Source organism: Sminthopsis crassicaudata, chromosome 1 (assembly GCF_048593235.1).
Source record: "Sminthopsis crassicaudata isolate SCR6 chromosome 1, ASM4859323v1, whole genome shotgun sequence".
Taxonomy (NCBI): Eukaryota; Metazoa; Chordata; class Mammalia; order Dasyuromorphia; family Dasyuridae; genus Sminthopsis; species Sminthopsis crassicaudata.
In genome coordinates, this window is record NC_133617.1 from 462,244,385 (window position 1) to 462,265,326 (window position 20,942).

The following is a 20,942-nucleotide window of genomic DNA, read 5'->3' on the forward strand; positions in this document are numbered from 1 at the left end:
AATGCTAAACAAAAGAAAAATGTTAGAATGAAAAAATTCAAATAAGTGATATATCATTTTATTGTGACATTAAGAAGTTTATCATTTGAATAATTTATCATGTTATGATAATTCTAGATTTACTTTAAACTTTCGAGTAATACAACAAATTCATTTTCAGCGGTAATTTTAGAAGGCTGGTATTTCTTCCATATTATTTCTATAAATATATTTGATTAAATGAAGAAAAATTATAAAATGGCTATTTTATAGTAAGCTAAATATTTGTCACTGATTCATTGCCTTCTCTTGCTGTCCATTCAATCACCATCTTGCCAAGATAAATATGAATGAAGTAAGGGACAGGAATTTTTGTACCTTTGTATCTATGAGTATTTCTGAATCCAACTTCAATAAATAAAATATTAAGAAGAGAATATTAAATTTGAATGCTTCCTCCATAATAAATTTGCCCTTAATAAGGTAGGTTGAATTTTCACATACACTAATCATTGATTCCGGTTCATCTCATTTTATTCCAATTATAATACATTATTAATATCCCTAAAAATATCAGTATAATGATTATTCACATGCATCCCCTATTGTCTTCACTTTGTAGACATCATAGCTATCTATAATCTCATCAAAGGTAGTATACAACTTGTTGAGAAATTCTACAACTTGAGATGGTGTGCTGGTATTAGATAGCTGGGTGAAGCCAACAATATCACTGGGGAGACACAGAAGAAAGAAAATAGTTAAGTCAGGCAAAGTATGTGACAATTTCTGATAAGATGCTTTTCTTCTTGTTCAATAGTATTTCTCTAAGCTGTGATAAGCTGATCTCAGAAAGATTCAGTTGGTGACCAGTTGAATGTTTAAAAGTAAAGTTATTATGCTTTTTGCAAGATTATAATGGCATAGCCAAAGCCTTGCCTGGGTCTGACCAAATCAAAGAAAATTTAGCTTCAAACATTCAGACATTCACTTTCCCTTTATCCATTATGTACTTGAACATTTTAAAATTTACATATACAGTTATATAGAAGCAGTCATACAGAACTGAAATAATTTTTAAAAGAAAACCTATTTGTTTAGACTAAAGTTTCAAAATACAAAATACATACATGACAGATCCCAACACCAAGTACAATGTACCCTGCACACAATATTTAATGAACATCTGTTTAATTGAAATGTTAAAGAATTGAATCCCTTTTCAGATAGTTTTCAGTGCCTTTATTATTTTATCCAGATATTGTTTGGGACTGTCCTGGGTGTTAGATAGGGATTCTCCAAAAATAAGGAAGACTCCTTATCAATTACTGAACAAGTTACTTGATTTCTGTGCTTCAATTTCTCTATCTCTTCAATTAAGTTAATCATACTAATTCTCAGTATTTCTTATATACTTTGTGTTTATAAAGATGCTCTTATGTAAATTCAAATTTTGGTCTTTTCCATGTCAATGTTTAGAGCTGAGATTTTATGGATTTTTTCTCTGAAATTCACAAACTTGCCCCCAAGCAAAATGAATTGGCTCAGCTTCAGTGATGATGCTGATATTACCAACATTCCCTTTGTTAAGGCAGTGAAGAAGAACTGAGTGACCTATTTACTTCAAATTTTAAAACACATTTTTCTGAGAGGCCAAAATGTACCTTTCTAGAGTAATTTCCTGCTATTTTTGTTAAATATATCCTTTTGGCTCACTGAAGTGACTTTTTTTTGTTATTTCTACATTAAGAGAAAAAAAAAAAAGAAAGAAAACAAAAAACTCATAACCAGATCACACAATTTTGAGTTGCTACTTGAGGCAGTCTATAAACTTCTGCTGATATGTTATTTAAATATCTGCATTTTATTCTCCATTCACAGACACTATGGGTACCTCACCTAATTAAAGTAATAACAAATTTAGGACTATCCATATTGCTGCATTTTGCAAAATAATTCTAAATCAAGTCATGATAACATACCTGAAAAAGATGATTGCACTTATGTAACTTTGGGCTTATGAGAGTTTGCCTTGTCTTAGGTCATCTGAGACTTGTTTGGGTAACATGCCTGTTTTTAGATGTGAAAAAGAATTAACAATTATCATATTTTTGTGGGAAGATGACCCAAAGAGCCTTCTGTATCTCTTTCTCTCTGTCTCTGATTTTTCTCTCTTTCTCTTTCTCTCTTTCTGTCTCTCTCAGTCCCCCCCCACACACCTCCTTTCTTCTTCTCTTCCTTCCTGTAGAACATTCCTATTTATCACTATCAGTTGCTTCCAAATACTGGAAGTAGGTCACTTTGAATTGTTTTCCCAATTGTAATAGATCTGTACTGATCCATATACGCTCTTGTGACTAATGTCACACATTAGTAAAGATGGAGTTAGAAGTAAAGCAGAAACTATGAAATAGAAAGATCATAACTGGCATATCTGGGACTTAAACCTCATGTTCTAACTCAACGAGCAAAGCAGATATTTGTTATTTTGGATTTATCCTCTTCCTCCCCATGTTCTCTGTGTCTACCTGGTGGAACTGTTCTTTGTATTTGATAATGAACCAAGTCAGTCACACACAGTTCCATACTCCAGTAGTTTGCAGTGCCATAAACATTTTAAAATTTTATTTTATTTTTAACTTATGGAAAAAACAAACATTTCTATAACATAATACAATAAAAAGGTGATTGTACATGAAACTTTAAATTAATACACACAATTTGCTATTCCTTTCAAATATATAACAAAATTATAACAAAATGTAAATTTCTTTTTTTTTTCCTTTTTATTCTTCCCTTCCTCCTTTCTAGAGATGGCTACCATTAAACACACATACACATACACATATTCTATACATACTTCTATCACTTCTTTCTCTGGATGAAGATAGTGTCTTTCTTCATATATCCTTTATAGATAATGTGGATATTTATAATAGACAAAATAACTTGTTTGTTCAAAGTCATTCTTAAAACAATATTGCTATTACTGCATACAAAGAGGTCTTGGTTCTGTTCATTTCATTTTTCATTATTTTGTGCAAGTCTTTCCATGCTTTTCTAAAATCATTGAGGTCATAATTTGTTATAGCACAGTAATATTCCATCACGATGCCATAAACATGCTAATCATTCAGAGAACTTAAATTTTTGAGCCCTTGACATGCATTTTGGTCTTAAACTTCAAATAAATATCTCCCCCAAACAAAAGTCATTTTGTTTGTTTATTTCTATACAAGCAGTTTTTGCTTTTTCCTCCCTTTTTAAACCCTACTTACTATATAATATGAAACATCTTGGAGCCCACAGAAGAAGGAAGATTCCCATGCTAACTACAGGGTATAAAAATCATAGTGATTTACTGAGCACATTTAGTCCTCATTTGGTTTGCAAGAGGCATGGGACCCCCTGGAGGAATAGAGGATGAATATTTATTTGAGTCTAATCATAGCAAAAAAAAAAAATCTGAATTTACAGTTATTTCAGCATGTGAAATAAGGTGATATTTTCATAACTCCTTCAGGAATTTCTATTTTACTAGGTTATAGTTCATATACATTTTCATAATCTATCCTGCTAGGGAACTAAATGCTTTTAAATGCTGTATACCACTTTCCTTTGTCAAGAACTTCATTAATTGCTAATTGGATATTATATATATATTTTTTTCATGTGTTCAAAGAGGAGCATTGATGATAACTGATTGAGAAATTGTTCTTGACTAAAAATCCATTTTGCAAGTTTATAGCCCTGGCAAGTGGCTGAGTCCTTCCAAATTTTAGTTTATAAAAATAGCTCTACAAAATTTCGATTTGGTTCAACTTACTTACTTTTCCATATAAGCTGTTATCGCTACATGAGGATCAACCAAGCCACTGATTCAGTCAATTATAGCAAAAATTAGCCAATTTTATATGACTCAGTCAAATCAGTTAAGCAATGTATAGATACAACCTGTTTTATCCTTTATGATGCTATATTCGTTTTTGACCCAGAGTCTTTTCTCTTGCTGTTCTTATACCTGGAATATCCTCTTTACAACAGATTCAACATCTTCTAGATTCAACTCAAGTCTTACCTTCTCAGTGTAACTTTTTTCCAATAATATCAATACATATTGACACTAAATTGCTGTAAATTTTCCTTAGAACCAAAAATTCTCCCAGATATGTACATGATTCCATTGCTTCAAAGGACATTAAAAATCCACTCAGGTAACTTTTTTTTCATCTTTTGATCTCTTATAACAAGGAGAAAGTTATAAACATTTAACTAAGACTTACTTTTTTTTAACATTTGAAATTAACTTTGAGCCTTTTCTAACTTTTCTTAGATATCAACCAGCTTCTAAGTCCTCCAGTCTTTGCTATTTCTTGCTCTACTTGCTACTTCTTAAACAAAACATTTCATCTTCCTACTCTGTTCATTTTCATTGACTGTCATCCCTACCCCATGCTTGGGATTCTCTTTCTTTCTCATCTCCAACACATGGAGACCTCCTTCAAGGTCTAGATAAATCCAACCATCTAAAAGAAACCTTTCCTAATCTCTCCTAATGCTAGTGTCCCCCTCCCCTCCCCCCAATTAGGCTGGGCTATTTAAGAGCAAGAACTGTTTTCTTACCTTCCTTAGGAATCAAAGGACTCAGCTTAGTGCCTAGCCCTTCATAATACTTATTGTTTTTTGATGAATTCTTTACTATGCTTGCATTGAACATAGTGTTTAAAGTAACTCAGACTGCTTAGTAAACCTAACTTTTCCACAAAATTCAACTGCCAGAATCATCAATGAAGTTGTGAGGTAAACATTGATCTACACTGGCAACAATTTCTCTGAGAATAACTAGACTCCTTCTTTGAATTTCTCATACCAGTCCATTTGACTTTTTTCTTCACTTGATCATATTCTAATATATTGTAGGGATTTTTTTATGTGTATACTAAGCACTTGGTTTGCCTTATTTTTTAACCCTCATTATTTAACAATGTGCCTTACATGTAGTTGAACACTTGATAAACATATTGAATATAATTGAATTTATATATATATATATATATATATATATATATATATATATATATATATATATATATATATATGCATATATATATATATATAAGCATAGTTTTCTTCACTTGAATAAATAAATACTGTAGAGCATATGATCAGTCTTTTGCTTTTCATGCATTAGGTTTGAATTCTTTCAATCCCCACACTTCTAAGTGTTTATTGTACTTCTCCATCTAAGCATAACAAAAGGAATTTTCACAAAGAATCACTTTATTCTCTATATAGAATCCATAGGGTTTGTTGAAGGACTCTTAAATTAATAGGTGCCTGAAAACAAAGGAATTTCCTAAAGGAACTTTACCTTTGGAATCATCATCCCTTTAAAATCCAATGTAATTGTATAATATTGCCTGGCATCTAAGGGAGGGGGTGTAGGGAGGGAAGGGAAAAGTAGGAACAGAAGAGAGTGCAAGGGATAATGTTGTAAAAAATTATCCACGCATATGTTCTGTCAATAAAAAGTTATAATAAAAAAATAAAATCCAATGTAATGCATGCCTGTTGAAAACTCTGAATTTAATTTATAGTGTTTAGGTCATCAAGACATTCCTTAAAACATCAGATTAATTCTTGACATAAAATCTGGAAGGTTGCATTAATTATAAAAGCTCATGTTTTCATAAAGTTTCAAGAGTGGCTCTTAATGTGATCTAAAATTTTCCAAACTTGCCAAAGTCATCATCATGTCCATTGAACTGACTTTGTTGGGATTCATCTTGTATAGAAGCTTCTTTATTTGTTCATTTGTTGGTCTTTGGGATGGATTATTTTTCCTGCACTTTCTGATTAACTATATTGGTTAAAAGGAACAGATAAACATTATGATTAAATATCATTCTTAGTAGAAATGGGCAGTTGGGTGGTATAGTGGATAGAATGCTGGCCCTGGAATCAGGAGGACCAGAGTTCAAATTCGGCCTCAGACACAGAGGACCTGTGTAAATCTGGGCAAGTCGCTTAATCCTATTTCCCTCAGTTCCTCATCTGTAAAAAATGAGCTAGAGGACATGGACATGGTAAACCATTCTAGTATCCTTTGCCAAAAGAACTCCAAATCACACAGAATCAGACATGACTGAAACAACTCAACCACAACAAAAATATATATTATGTCATAATTATCAAGTAGATTCTAATCTACAAACAGGCATGAATGTAATGAAATATTAACTGTACTGTAAGAAATTATAAATATGAAGAATTCAGAAAAACATGGATTTGATGCAGAGTGAAATAAACAGAACGAGGATAACAATATACACAGTGACTACAATAATGTAGAAAGAAGGGAAGCAACAACAACAACAAATAATTAAATTTGGCTGGAGAGAATAACAGAAAATATGCTCCATCTTTTCTTTGTTGAAGTGGGAGAAATTTGTGAAAAATTTTACACTTGTGAAAAATTGCATATGTTGTCAAAAATGGTAACTTTGTTGATTTTCTTGATCTGCTTTTTCCCTCTCTTTTTTTCTTCTTTGTTACAATGAAAATCTAAATACTGGAGAAGAAAGGGATATATTTAGAAATGAAGGAGGTGTAAAAGCAAACTAAGTATTAAAATGAATAAAAATCAATGTCATAGGGGATAAAGATTCTAAATTACATGAGGTTAAAGAACATGTCAGTTAAATTTTGCATCTCCAACAGCATCTGGCACAAATGTTGAGTATTTAAGGACTGACTCATTAAATTTAATCTTAACAGGTAAGGGTTGAAATAGATCTTAAAGACTACCTACTCCATTATTCTAAGTTTTCAGATGAGGAACTTCACCAGAGGGGTGATATAAGGGGGATGAGGGAATCCTAAAAATTAGAGCTATCCAAAATATGTCAATTAACAAATCACTCAATTTACAAATATTTACAAAGTATCCGCTATATGGCAGGCAATGTGATAAGTGCTAGAAATGGAACTAATAATAGCTAACATTTATTTAGTGCTTACTAAGTACTAGAGAGTGTGTTAAGTGCTTTACAATTATTTTCTCATATTGCAAGGGAACTAATGAAAAAAAAGTCAGAGGAAGGTGGTCTAGGTGTACCTGATCTAAAGCTATATTATATAGCAGCAGTCACCAAAACCATTTGGTATTGGCTAAGAAATAGACCAGTCGATCAATGGAACAGATTAGATACAAAGGACAAAAAAAGGTACATCTATAGCAATCTAGTCTTTGACAAACCCAAAGATACCAACATTAGGGATAAAAATTCATTATTTGGAAAAAACTGTTGGGAAAACTGGAAATTAGTATGGCAGAAATTAGATATGGATCCACACTTAACACCATATACCAAGATAAGATCAAAATGGGTCCATGATTTAGACATAAAGAATGAGATAATAAATAGATTAGAGAAACAGAGAATAGTCTACCTCTCAGACCTGTGGAGGAGGAAGGAATTTATGACCAGAGGAGAAGTAGAGATCATTATTGATCACAAAATAGAAGATTTTGATTACATCAAACTAAAAAGTTTCTGTACAAACAATACTAATGCAAACAAGATTAGAAGGGAAGTAACAAATTGGGAAAATATTTTTAAAGTTAAAGGTTCTGACAAAGGTCTCATTTCCAAAATATATAGAGAACTGACCCTGATTTATAGGAAACCAAACCATTCTCCAATTGATAAATGGTCAAAGGATATGAACAGACAATTCTCAGATGATGAAATTGAAACTATATCCACTCATATGAAAGAGTGTTCCAAATCACTATTGATCAGAGAGATGCAAATTAAGACAACTCTGAGATACCACTACACACCTGTCAGATTGGCTAAAATGACAGGAACAAATAATGATGAATGTTGGAGGGGGGATGTGGGAAAACTGGGACACTGATACATTGTTGGTGGAGTTGTGAAAGAATCCAGCCATTCTGGGGAGCAATTTGGAACTATCCCCAAAAAGTTATCAAACTGTGCATACCCTTTGACCCAGCATTGCTGTTATTGGGCTTATATCCCAAAGAAATACTAAAGAGCGGAAAGGGACCTGTGTGTGCCAAAATGTTTGTGGCAGCTCTTTTTGTAGTGGCTAGAAACTGGAAGATGAATGGATGTCCATCAATTGGAGAATGGTTGGGTAAATTATGGTATATGAAGGTTATGGAATATTATTGCTCTGTAAGAAATGACCAGCAGGAGGAATACAGAGAGGCTTGGAGAGACTTACATCAACTGATGCTGAGTGAAATGAATAGAACCAGAAGATCGCTGTACACTTCAATGTTGTATGAAGATGTATTCTGATGAAAGTGGATATCTTCAACATAAAGAAGATCCAACTCACTTCCAGTTGACCAATGATGGACAGAAATAACTACACCCAGAGAAGGAACACTGGGAAGTGAATGTAAATTGTTAGCACTACTGTCTATCTACCCAGGTTACTTATACCTTCGGAATCTAATACTTAATGTGCAACAAGAAAATGGTATTTACACACATATATTGTATCTGGGTTATATTGTAACATATGTAAAATGTATGGCATTGCCTGTCATTGGAGGGAGGGTGTGGAGAGAGGGGGAGGATAATTTGGAAAAATGAATACAAGGGATAATATTATTTTAAAAAATTACTCATGCATATATACTGTGGGAAAAAATTATAAATAAAATAAAAAAACAATTCTTTTCTCATTTAATCATTACAATAACCCTGGACTGTTGTCCAGAACTGCTATCCAGAACTGCTATTCATTTGTTTAGTCACATCAGACTCTTCTTGACCCCATGGTATACAGCATAACAGGTTTTTCATTTCCTAAAGTCTTTCTAAGCTCATCTTCATTGCTTCCATGACAATATCTATTCATCTGGTTCTCTGCCACCCCCTTTTCCTTCTGCCTTCAATTTTTCCCAATATTGAGGTCTTTTCCAAAGGGTACTGTTTTCTCAATATGTGAACAAAGTAGTTAAGCTTTAGTATTTGTTCTTCCAATGCGAAGTCTGGATTAATTTCTTTATATATTTACTGATTTGATTTCCAGATTGTCCACGGATTCTCAAAAGTTTTCTTCAGCACCACAATTCAAAAGTGACAATTCAGCAGCATTCAGAGCCATACATTGCTACTGGAAAAACCACAGCTTTGGCTTTATGCACATGATGATGTCTTTGTTTTTTAATGTACTGTCCTAATCTGCCATGGCTTTCCTTCCAAAGAGCAATCGTCTTGATTTCATGGCTGCAGTCATTATCTTCAGTGATCTTTGAGCCCAAGAATATAAAACCTGATACCTTTTCATTTTTTTCTCCCTCGATTTGCCAAGAAATGACCAGGAAGTGATGGGAACAGTTGCCAAGATGTTAGTTTTTTTGATGTTAAACTTCAAACCAGTTTTGATGCTTTCCTCTTCTACTTTAATCAAGAGACTTAATTCCTCTTCACTCTCTGATATCAAGTAACATCTACATATCTGATACTGTTGACATTTATCCCAGCAATTTTAATTCCTTCTTTTTGATTCACACAACTTGGCAGTTTAGATGATATACTCTGCATATAAGTTAAATAAATAAGGTGACAAAATATAATCTTTTTGTGCTTCTTTTCCAATTTTAAACCAATCTGTAGCTCCATATCTGGTTCTAAGTATTGCTTCTTGACCTACATACAGGTTCCTCAGGAGACAAGTAAAATGATCTAATACTCTCATCTCTTTGAGGATTTATCACATTTTGTTTTGATCCACATAGTTAAAAGCTTTAATGTAATCAACAAAACAGAAGCAGATATTTTTTTCCTCCAGAATCCTCTTACTTTCTTTATAATCCAGTGAATGTTGGTAATGGCCTCAAGTTACTCTGCCTCTTTGAAAACCAGCCTGCATTTTTTGAATCCTTGGCTCACATATTGGTTAAGCCTAGTTTGCAGAATCTTAAGTATAATTTTGCTGGTGTGTGAAATAAATGCAGTTGTTCAGTAATTTGAAAATTCTTTGGCGTAGACCTTTTTATAATTGGGATGTAAACTGAGCTTTTCCAATCCATTGACCATTGTTGAGTTTTCCAAATTTGCTGGTATATTGAGTGCAGCATTTTAACAGCATCATCTTTTAGGATTTTAAATAGCTCAGCTGGAATTCCATTACCTCCACTAGTCAACCCTGGGAGCTAGATGCTATTATCCCCATTTTACAGATGAGGAAACTGAGGCAAATAGCAATTAAGTGAGAACTCCAGAGTTACAGTTAGTAAATGGAATGGAAATTGAAGTAGGATTTGAACTCAGGGCTTCCTGACTCTAAGTTCCAGCAATATATACATTGGATCACCTATGGGAAAAAAAAAATCCTTACTTGCAATAAATTTTAGGGGGACAACAAGGATACCTAAAAATATTTATAGCATAAATATAAAGTTAAGAAGTACTTATGAAGTAGTTAAATACAAAGTAGTTTAGGAAGAAGGACACTAGCATTTGGAGAGTAGGGTAGATCAAGAAAAGCTTAATATAAAAGTTGGTGCTTGCTGGAACTCTATCTTTCCAGAAATCAGCAGGAGTCAGGATCACTAAACGTCTTTATTCTAGATCTTTTCCATAACCTCCAATGCCAGGTCACAAGTGCAAGTGAGCGTGAGTTCCACCACCCAAGTTTCTCTTACTCCTCCCACATAAGTCACTTCCCTCTCTTTGTCTCACCAATCAAGTCAGCACAGAACAGCTGGGGAGGGTCAACCTTAAACAAGTTAATAGGGAACCGTCCAATTGGCAATTAGTCTCACGTGCTTCATCATCCAAGTGCATTGCTCAGTTCTAGCCCTTTACATCTCCCGCTTTCTTTTGTTTTAGACCACAGGAGGTCGCGCCATCCCTGACTTTTCAGGGAGATGAGAACCCCAAAAAGGAGGTGATCACGCCCCCCCTGACTTCTCAGGAGGGGAGATGAAAGCACTAAAAAGGAGATAATCACACCCTCCCTGACATCTCAGGAAGGGAGATGAGAAGCACCAAAGAGAAGTGGGGATTTGCTAGTGGGTTTCTGGATTGAAGGGCCTTATTAGAGACAAGTATGCACAAACCCATCAGCATGGGAGTTATTACACAAGCACATAGCAATAACGCAGAGGCTATTAGTGGTGACTCTCCCCACAGTCAGTGCAGACTCGATGTGGTGTAACAAACAGGAATTGTACATGCAAGTAATGATATAATAAACAATATAAATCAACATGGTATTGTAAGAGATTTCCAGAAGTCCTAGAAGGAGGGTATGTAAACACCAGACACACATACCCCTTCTTCAGCAACCAAGAGATAGTCCAAAACCAATCTATTGTCCATTGCTTCACTGTTAGGGAATCCAATGATCCCCACAAGTTTTTGAAATCCCACATCAGTCTTTTTATATGTTAGGGAATCCAATGATCCCCACAAGATTTTGAAGTCCAGCAACAGTCTTATGATGCCTCAGAGAATCCAATGATTCCTGAGGACTTTCAGTCCTACGATAGTCTTATGATGTCTCAGAGAATCCAATGATTCCTGAGGACTTTCAGTCCTACAATAGTCTTATGATGTCTCAGAGAATCCAATGATTCCTGAGGATTTCAGTCCTACAATAGTCTTATGATGTCTCAGAGAATCCAATGATTCCTGAGGATTTTCAAGTCCAACAGTTTTTGATGTCCATGGGTCAAACGCCATAACTGCCAGGTTCTTTCAGTGGTGGGCACAGTCAGCAACGGAATCACCCGATGTTTCTTGGGCCTTCTCCTTCGTTTCAAGGGTCTGCTCTGTCTCCCTCCGATGGACAAGGCGAATACGGCTCGTTGGCACCCATCTGATTCCTTCTCCATCTGTAGAGATACAAGCAAACCCTCTCCCCCAAGCAGTTAACCTATCTGGTCCCTTCCATTCACCACTTTCTGGGTCTCTCCACATCACTTGGCGATTATCTAAAGACAGTGGAGCTGCTCGCGCTGGACACTGCCCTTCCGGTGAGTTATAAAACCTGTCTGCTGGAGCCAGTGCATCTTTGTCAAAAATTAAAAAATTAATGGTATAGAGAACTAAATTTAGAAGTTCTCTAGGGTTACCCGTGGCTCCCCCTTTCTTTTGTTTTTGAAGGAGTGTCTTAATACCTCTGTTTCTTCTCTCTACTATTGCCTGCCTTTGAGGATTAAAGGGTATGCCCGTGGTGTGTAAAATCTTATACTGTGCACAAAAATGTATAAAATGTTTAGATGTATATGCAGGTCCATTGTCTGTTTTTATTGCTTGTGGCACACCCATAATTGCAAATGCTTGTATAAGGAATTCAGTTACCACTCGGGCTGTCTCTTTTGCTGCTGGCATTGCAAATGTGAATCCTGAAAAGGTGCCTACCATGACATGGATAAAAGATAGACGACCAAAAGATTTATAATGGGTCACATCCATTTGCCAAATTTCATTAGGTCTCAAACCACGAGGGTTCTTCCCTGGAGGGAGTGTAGGAGCATGGAAAGGAAGGCAAGCTGTACAGGCTTTTACTATGCTCCTAGCTTCTTCTCTTGTTATTCCAAACTGCAAATGTAAAGCTCGGGCAGCCTGATGATATTTAGAATGAGACTCTTGTGCTTCTTGAAATAAAGGAGTACTGGCCAGCATGGTTAGAAGGCTATCTGCCTTTGAATTACCATCAAAAATAGGACCTGGAAGTCCACTATGGGAATGGACATGCAAAATATAAATCTTACCTGGATGCTTTCTCACTTGCTCTTGAAGCTCTTTAAAGAGCTGATATATATTGGAGGCTACAAATTTTATTTGGGCTGTGGCAATTCTTTGTACCACACCTACTGAATAGGCTGAATCAGATATTATATTTATGTCTCCCGGATAATAAGCAAGAGCTAGAATGATTGCATACAATTCATTCTGCTGAGTGGACTGAAAAGGAGTTCTGATTACTTTCTTTATAGTTAAGTCACGAGAATACACAGCACAAATATTATGTTTGGATGCATCTGTAAAGATAGTTGGTCCTTTAAGAGGAACTTTAGAAACCTTTTCTTCAAGAATCCATTGCCAATTATGTAGCAGTCTGGTTATCTTTAATGGAGACCCGTGTGCAAAATTTGGAGCCATGGTTAATAAAATTTGCCACTCTGGGATGGTTTCGCAGCACACATTAACTTGTGCATTAGTATAAAAGGTATATATCTTGTCAGGTCTTGTCCCAGATAATTGTACTGCTCGTTTAATGGCCTTTAATAAAATTCTAGCCACAAGCACTGGGTAAGGAATAAGGCTTTGTTCTGGTTGTGCTGGGAGGTTCACCCACTCTATCACACTGTCTCCTTGATGAAGGACTGCTGTGGGGGCCTCTTGTGTAGCAAAAACTGATATTTCCAAGGGTTTTTGAGTGACTCTTTCAACCACATTGGATAAAGCCAGTTCAACTTGTCTCAAAGCCTCTTGAGCTTCTTTTGTAAGCTGGCGTGGTGAATTTAAAGCACTGTCTCCCCTTAAAATGTCATATAATGGTTGCAATTGACAGGTAGTCAAGCCTAGCACGGGACGCATCCATTGGATATCTCCTATCAATTTCTGGAAGTCATTTAAGGTGTTTAGCTTCTCTGTTCTTAAGGAGAGTTTTTGTACTGTAAGCACCTTAGGATATACTTCATATCCTAAATATTGAAAAGGAGCATGTCTTTGAATCTTTTCTGAAGCTATGTGCAATTTATAATTCCTTAGTGTTTCTATGGTTTTTTGTAGACATGCTTCTAACATTTGTTCCTCAGGTGCACATCCCAATATATCATCCATGTAATGTAATAACATTACTTTTGGAAATGCTTTTCTTACTGGACTAAGAGCAGCAGCAACATACATTTGACACATAGTAGGGCTGTTTTTCATTCCCTGTGGCAAAACTGTCCATTCATATCTTTTATAAGGCTCAGCTAAGTTAACGCTGGGCACTGAAAAGGCAAATCTTTTCATATCCTCCTTATCTAGAGGGATAGAATAGAAACAATCCTTAATGTCTATAACCCACAGAGGCCATTCTCTAGGCAACTGAGTAGGAGATGGAAGTCCAGGTTGAAGAGTTCCCATAGTTTCCATCTGTTCATTTACCTTTCTTAAATCAGTCAACATTCTCCATTTTCCAGATTTCTTTTTTACAACAAATACTGGGGAATTCCAAGGACTTAGAGAAGGTTGTAAGTGTCCTTGGTCAAGTTGTTCCTGTACTATATCTAGTAAGGCCTGAATTTTATTGTTATCTAAGGGCCACTGTTCTATCCACACTGGTGTATCAGTTTTCCACTGGATAGGAACAGGTGAAAGTGTTGGCAGGCCTTCAACAGCAGCCCTGCCTAAAAAACCGAAGTACTCATTTTTAACCCTAATTGTTGTAAAATGTCTCTTCCCCACAGATTGATGGGGATTTTTTCAACTATAAAAGGAGTAAAAACTCCTGTTTCACCTTCAAATACCCATCTTAAAGAGGTAGCACTAACTTCAGCTGCTATTGATCCTCCTACCCCAGACATGTAGGTGTCTGCCTTAGTCTTTGGCCAGTGACTGGGCCAGTTGGTACCTCTAATGACTGTGCGATCTGCACCTGTGTCCACCAGTCCTTCTAATGCTATGCCATTTATATAGATGGTGAGCATAGGTCGGTCAGCTGTCACAGCTGCTGTCCAGTATATTCCTGGGTTTTTCTGCTTGGAGTCCGAACATGGGTGACTGTCACCAGGTTGCTTATTAGGAGTCTGTATCAATAAACCTGATGCTACTACTTCCCCTGGTTGATAAGTCACACATTGTCTCCCTGTGTTAGTGACTGGGATATTATCTACACATTCCCCAGTTTCCCACATCAGTGTATGAATGAAGACTGTCTTGTAAGTACTCCCAGGAGGTGAAATGGTCAAGCCTACTGTGCCTGGAGGCAAGGGATCCATAGGTTGGAGAGGAACAGATTTCACCTCTCCAGGGGGTATCTCAATTGTCCCAGCTGCATACAACTCTATCCTCCCTAATTGTAGTCCCTTTCTCCCATCATGTTGCTTCCTGGCTGACTGATTGTGTAATCCCTTTCTCCCCTCAGATGGCTTCCTGGCTGATTGGTCATGTCTGGGTATTGGACTTGGAGGCACTCTCTGGGTGTGGCATCGGCTGCCATCATGCCCCAAGTGTTTTTTGCCTTGGGCCCTGGAGCTGGGCCCCTCATCCCATTTCCCTGAATCAGTCTACACTCTGAGGCCCAATGGAGTCCTCTGTTGCATTTTGGACATGGGGTTTTGGGTCTTGTTCTCCCAGCCTGTCTTCTCACTCTGTCTCTATGCCAACATTGAGCTTTCAAATGGCCTACTTTACCGCATTGAAAGCATTGACGAGTCTCTCTGGAAACCCCTTGCCAAAAGGGATCCTGTCTCCCCATGTTGGGATCTTGGGAAGTCTGCACCATAGCCTGGCTATAAAAGGTATTTGTGCCCATTGTGGCACAGCGTCTTATGATCTCCTCTAAAGGAGCATCCTTACGTAGTCCTAGTATAATCCTTCTACAAACCTCATTGGCATTGTCTCTAGCAAGTTGCCTCACCAAAGTGTCTGTTACTTCATTTTCACCATTAGTCTGTGTGACAGCTGTCTGCAAACGTGCCACAAAATCAGCAAAAGGTTCATTTGGTCCCTGTACAATTTTTGTGTAGGTCTCACCCTTGTAGTTTTTACTGGGGAGAGAAGCCCATGCTTTGATAGCAGCAGCAGAAATTTGCTCAAATGCTGTTATGGAGTAATTAATCTGTACCGAAGCGTCTGCATAAGAACCTATACCTATTAGTAGGTCATAGGTGATGGAAGTATTAGCTGCACTTTGACTATTTTGTTGGGCTTGAATTCTACAGAGCTCAGTAAATTCAGAAAACCACAACAAATTTTGTCCAGGTTCTAAGCACACTTTTGCAATGACTTTCCAGTCACTAGGAGTTAAGGTTTCATAAACCAAATTGTGTATTAACATTTTAACATAATCTGATGTAGCCCCAAAGACAGTGCAAGATTTTTTCAGGTTTTTAAGGACATCCATATTAAAAGGAGCATATCTTCTACTCTCTTGACCTGCAGAATTATGCTGTTGAATCACGGGAAAAATTTGAAGTTTGAAATCATTATCTACTTCTTTTCCATTTTCAATTGCTTCAATAAGCCCTCTTTCTAATCTAGTTACAGGAGTGGGCAGTTGTTGGGAGGGGGGGCTCTGTGTGGGAGGAGGGGGGGGCGCTGATGAGGTCACCGCCCCTCCCACTACTCCTCCTCCCTCAGTCCCTGAAGGTGGAGTGGATGTGGGCTGGTCAATAATCTGCTCTCTAGGTGGGGTTGAAATTTCTTCCGGACAATCAGAGTCTACACACTCAGATTCCTCATTCAAATCCCCTTGCCCTCTGGCAATGTCCTGAGTTTGCCTATCTTCTATCTTTTGTTCCTCAAGCTTCCTTCTCCGTGCCTTTTTAGAACTCTTCCTTCTTCTAAACTCTTCTCGGTAGCTTAAGTCTAATAGAATCAAGTTGTATAGATAAAATACCTCTGGGAAAATTTGACAATTCCCATTTTTTGAGTAAAATTCTTTCATTTCAAGTCCCACTAGCTTCCATTTATCTATACGTAGTTTTTCTTCATTTAAGAACCAAGGGGACGTGTGAATCAATGAGTGTAAGAGATTATTCATTTGTGGGATGGGAACAAGTAAACTTTTCTCATCAATTATCTTAATTATATCCTCTATAGCATTGCTAGATGAGGCAGGGGCTGGGGTTGGAGCAGGGTCAGCTGAGGCCCAGGATTTACCTAACATCTGCCCCATCTCAGTTACTAGAAATTGCTGATTTAGTCCTTAACAAGGTAAGTTCCTTATTTCTATTAGAATACTCACCTAATCTCCTGGTCACAGGAGGACTTCGGTGGAAGTAGGGTGCCAGCCACACGTTGGACGCCAAAATGCTGGAACTCTATCTTTCCAGAAATCAGCAGGAGTCAGGATCACTAAACGTCTTTATTCTAGATCTTTTCCATAGCCTCCAATGCCAGGTCACAAGTGCAAGTGAGCGTGAGTTCCACCACCCAAGTTTCTCTTACTCCTCCCACACAAGTCACTTCCCTCTCTTTGTCTCACCAATCAAGTCAGCACAGAACAGCTGGGGAGGGTCAACCTTAAACAAGTTAATAGGGAACCGTCCAATTGGCAATTAGTCTCACGTGCTTCATCATCCAAGTGCATTGCTCAGTTCTAGCCCTTTACAGGTGCTTAAACTTCATCCTAAAAAAAGAGAGGAATTCTATGAGGCAGAGACAAGTAAGGGATACATTTCAGACATATGGGACACATCCAGCACAAGGACATGAAGACAGAATGAGGTATCCTCTAAAGACCAGAGAGAAGGTCAGTTTGCCTACATTGCAAAGTGTGATATGGCAAATGATGTCCAATGAAATTAGAAAGATAAGGTAGGGCCTCTAAACAGGAATTTATATTTTATCTGAGAGGCTACAGAAAGCCCCTGGAGTAGATCAGGTAGTAAAGTAACAAGATCAGATCTGTGCTTAAGGGAAACTTACTTATAAATTTTATTATTTTAAAAATTTATTCATCTTAAATTTTATTTATGTTATACCATGTATAAGGAACTTATACAAATATATAAGAACAAGAGCCCCAAGTGATAAACAATCAAAATATATGAATTGGCAGTTCCTAAATGAAATGTAAACTATTAACAACCATATAAAAGTGTTCCAAATCACTAGTAATTAGAGAAATACCAATTAAAACAACTTTGAAATTTTGAATCCTATTTGGATATTTTCTTAATTTATTGGGGTTATGAATTATAAATTACTGGGGTTCAATCATTCTGGAAAATAACTTGAAACTATATTCAAAAATTAATTAAATTGTACATATTCTGTGACCCACTGATTATTCCAAAGGCAACAAGGATAAAGGGAAAGGATCCATACAATAAGAATATTTGTAATAGCACTTTTTGTAGTAGCAAAGAATTGGAGACAAAATAGGTTCTTACAAACTGGAGAATGAGCAAAATTTGTGAATGGAATATTCTTGCATAAAATAAAAATAATAAATGATGTATTCAGAGAAACATGAAAAGTCTTATTAACTAATGCATGGTAAAAAAAAAAAAGCAGAAACAGGTAAATAATTTATGTGATGACAACAATAATATGGGTAAAAAACAACTTTGAAAGATCACAAAATTATAATGAAAGTGACAAACAATAGTGATTTCAAAAAAACTATGATGATGTTTATCTTTCACCTATTTAAAGAGTTAACAGATTACAGATGGAAAATGAAATATGCATTATCAGATATAACTTATATATTTATTTCCTTTCCTAGACAATACATATTTATTACAAGAAAATGCTTCACCTCAGTAAGATAGGTGGTATAGAGGTAAGTAATAAATAAAAGCAAAAAAACCAAACAAACAGTAAAACATTTCTTTAAATTTCACAGAAGCAAAAGGGGGTAGGGGGCAGAAGGGAACATAGGCAAATAGAGCAGTTTTTTTTAACAACCTTGTTACAGAAAGGGATAGGTTTTGAACTCATGATTTCATTGTTTAGAGAATCATTAGAAGTAACTTCCTCCACTAATGCAAGTTACTTTTATCTCTACAACTTCTAGTTTTATAATACTTATATAAGCAACTTGCCTAAAATCTCAGGATGTTAGAGGAAGAATTTGAATGCAGATCTTTCTGACTGAGGCTAACATTGTTTCTCAGTCTCTGCCTCTATCTATGACTCTGTTCCTCTCTATCTCACTAGATAGATCTTATTTGTCCTTCATTCTCAAAGAGGACCATGACATCAGAGGGCAGATGCCTTGACTTGTAAGTGATTGAAGTGAGGACTATGCAAAGTCACTCATCTCACTTTCTCCTCCAGAGTCATTTGGATTCAGTGGCTAGATATGGATCAGGACAAGAGATGATCCTGGATGCAATGGGAGTCTGACCTTTTAAAGCTAAGGCTTTTAACAGGTCTCAGTTTTACTTAGGCCATACCCATTTAATGATTAAAACTAGATAAATAGCTATATATGATATAGAATTTTTAAAAAAACAAACTATATAACAGATATTCATAGTTTTTTCTTGTTCTTTTTGATATGTTAAATTTTCATCTTTGTTATTGATAAGTTCACAATTTTTTAAAAACCAATGATTTAATTTTTAAAAATAGACTAAACTGTTGGTAGGTTTTCCTCTCACTGGAACCCTTGAGGAAAAACTGGGTATAACATTTATTGCAGATAGGAATTTTGTTTAGGTGTTAGTTGGACTGAATGGCCTCTGAGCTCTCTTCCCACCCTCAGGTTCTGTGATTCTGTTTGATTCTATAATTTGCTCAGTCTCAAGCTAAAGTCTAGACCTATTTATTCCCTGCCCACTGCTTAACTCCATACTTCAATATCTCTACTGAATTAACTCATACCTCTCATTTTCCCTTCTAACCTCCTTACTACCATTCTTTAATGACTTAGAAAAATAAAAAAAAATGATGTGTCAAAATACTCCTAAAATATTATTCATTAATCAATTGACCATTTGACAAACATACATTGTTTAGTCATTTTTTAGTCATGAGCAACTCTTTATAATCCCATTTGGGGTTTTCTTGGCAAAGATACTAGAATAGTTTGCTATTTCCTTCTCCAGCGCACTTTACATATAAGGAAATTAAGGCAGAGTGAAGTGACTCGTTCAGGGTAATACAGATAGTAAGTATATGAGATCAGACTTGAACCCAGAAAGATGAGTTTTCCAGATTCTTTGCTCCAACATTCTGTCCTCTATACCTCCTAACTACCCTAGATGCCAAATAGACATATATTTATTTGATCCTAGAAGTAATAGGGAATTTCATGAGCTTGTTGAATAGGGAACTAACATGGCTAGACTTAGACTTTGGGGAAATTATTTTGGAAGCTGGGTGGAGGATGAATCTCTGAGTGATCAAAAATGCTTTTTATGATGCTCGTGACTCCCTAACATTTAGGAAGTATCAGTATTTTTTACAGATGAGGAAATTGTAGCTAAATGATGTTACGCCTCTTGAGCAAGGTCACATAGTGTCAAGCTGACACTTGATCTGCTACAGTATTTTACATTACATCATTAATATCTCTCACACAGCACATTAATATTTTTATAACATAAGTAGAGTATAACCTCTTAAGTCATTGATGACCTGCTGGATGATGTGTTGCTTGTAACCTGGAACACAATGGAAATTCTAATATTTCTCTTCTACCACAGACTACTAGGTTTTCCAAAATTTTTCACTACAGAAAACTTTTAAAAGGCTCATCTTTGTCTTTGATTATAGGCATGGCCTTTAAACATTCTACAATCTGTCTGCTACATAATATGTGTCATTATATACGCTATGATAAGTGTCTTGGACTCTCAGAATGTCTAGGAATCTATTGTTGTCATCATTCCTAAAAACCAAAAAATGCCAATGTACCATTAGCACATGCTATCCTGAGTACTGAATCAAACAGATTAAATTTAATGATAAAACTCCTAAAGGGCATGACTTTCTAATATAAATATTATTAATGACCAAGCCTAATAAAGGAGGCTCAGATAACTATGCATCTCAAATAAGTATTCTCATTTCATCTTTTTCTGATTGCATAGCACTTTATACTCTTCTGCAAACTTCTATTCCAATTTGAATTATAATTATCTGTCTACCTGTATTATTTTCCTTATTAAACTATAAACTTAAGAACAAGGACTATTTCACCAAAACCATTTGGTATTGGCTAAGAAATAGACTAGTTGATCAGTAGAATAGGTTAGGTTCACAGGACAAAACAGTGAATAACTATGCCAGTCT

The 20,942-nt window shown here is 36.0% G+C and overlaps 1 long non-coding RNA gene across 1 annotated transcript; it reads right to left on the reverse strand.

Annotated features, from left to right (window-relative positions):
- Positions 1-286: 286 nt before the first annotated feature.
- LOC141550315 (uncharacterized) lies at positions 287-17,298 on the reverse strand. The gene is made up of 3 exons (XR_012484582.1): positions 16,939-17,298; positions 1,962-2,049; positions 287-712 (listed from the first exon to the last, which is right to left on the reverse strand). It is a non-coding gene; the product is annotated as an uncharacterized LOC141550315 (long non-coding RNA).
- Positions 17,299-20,942: the final 3,644 nt, after the last annotated feature.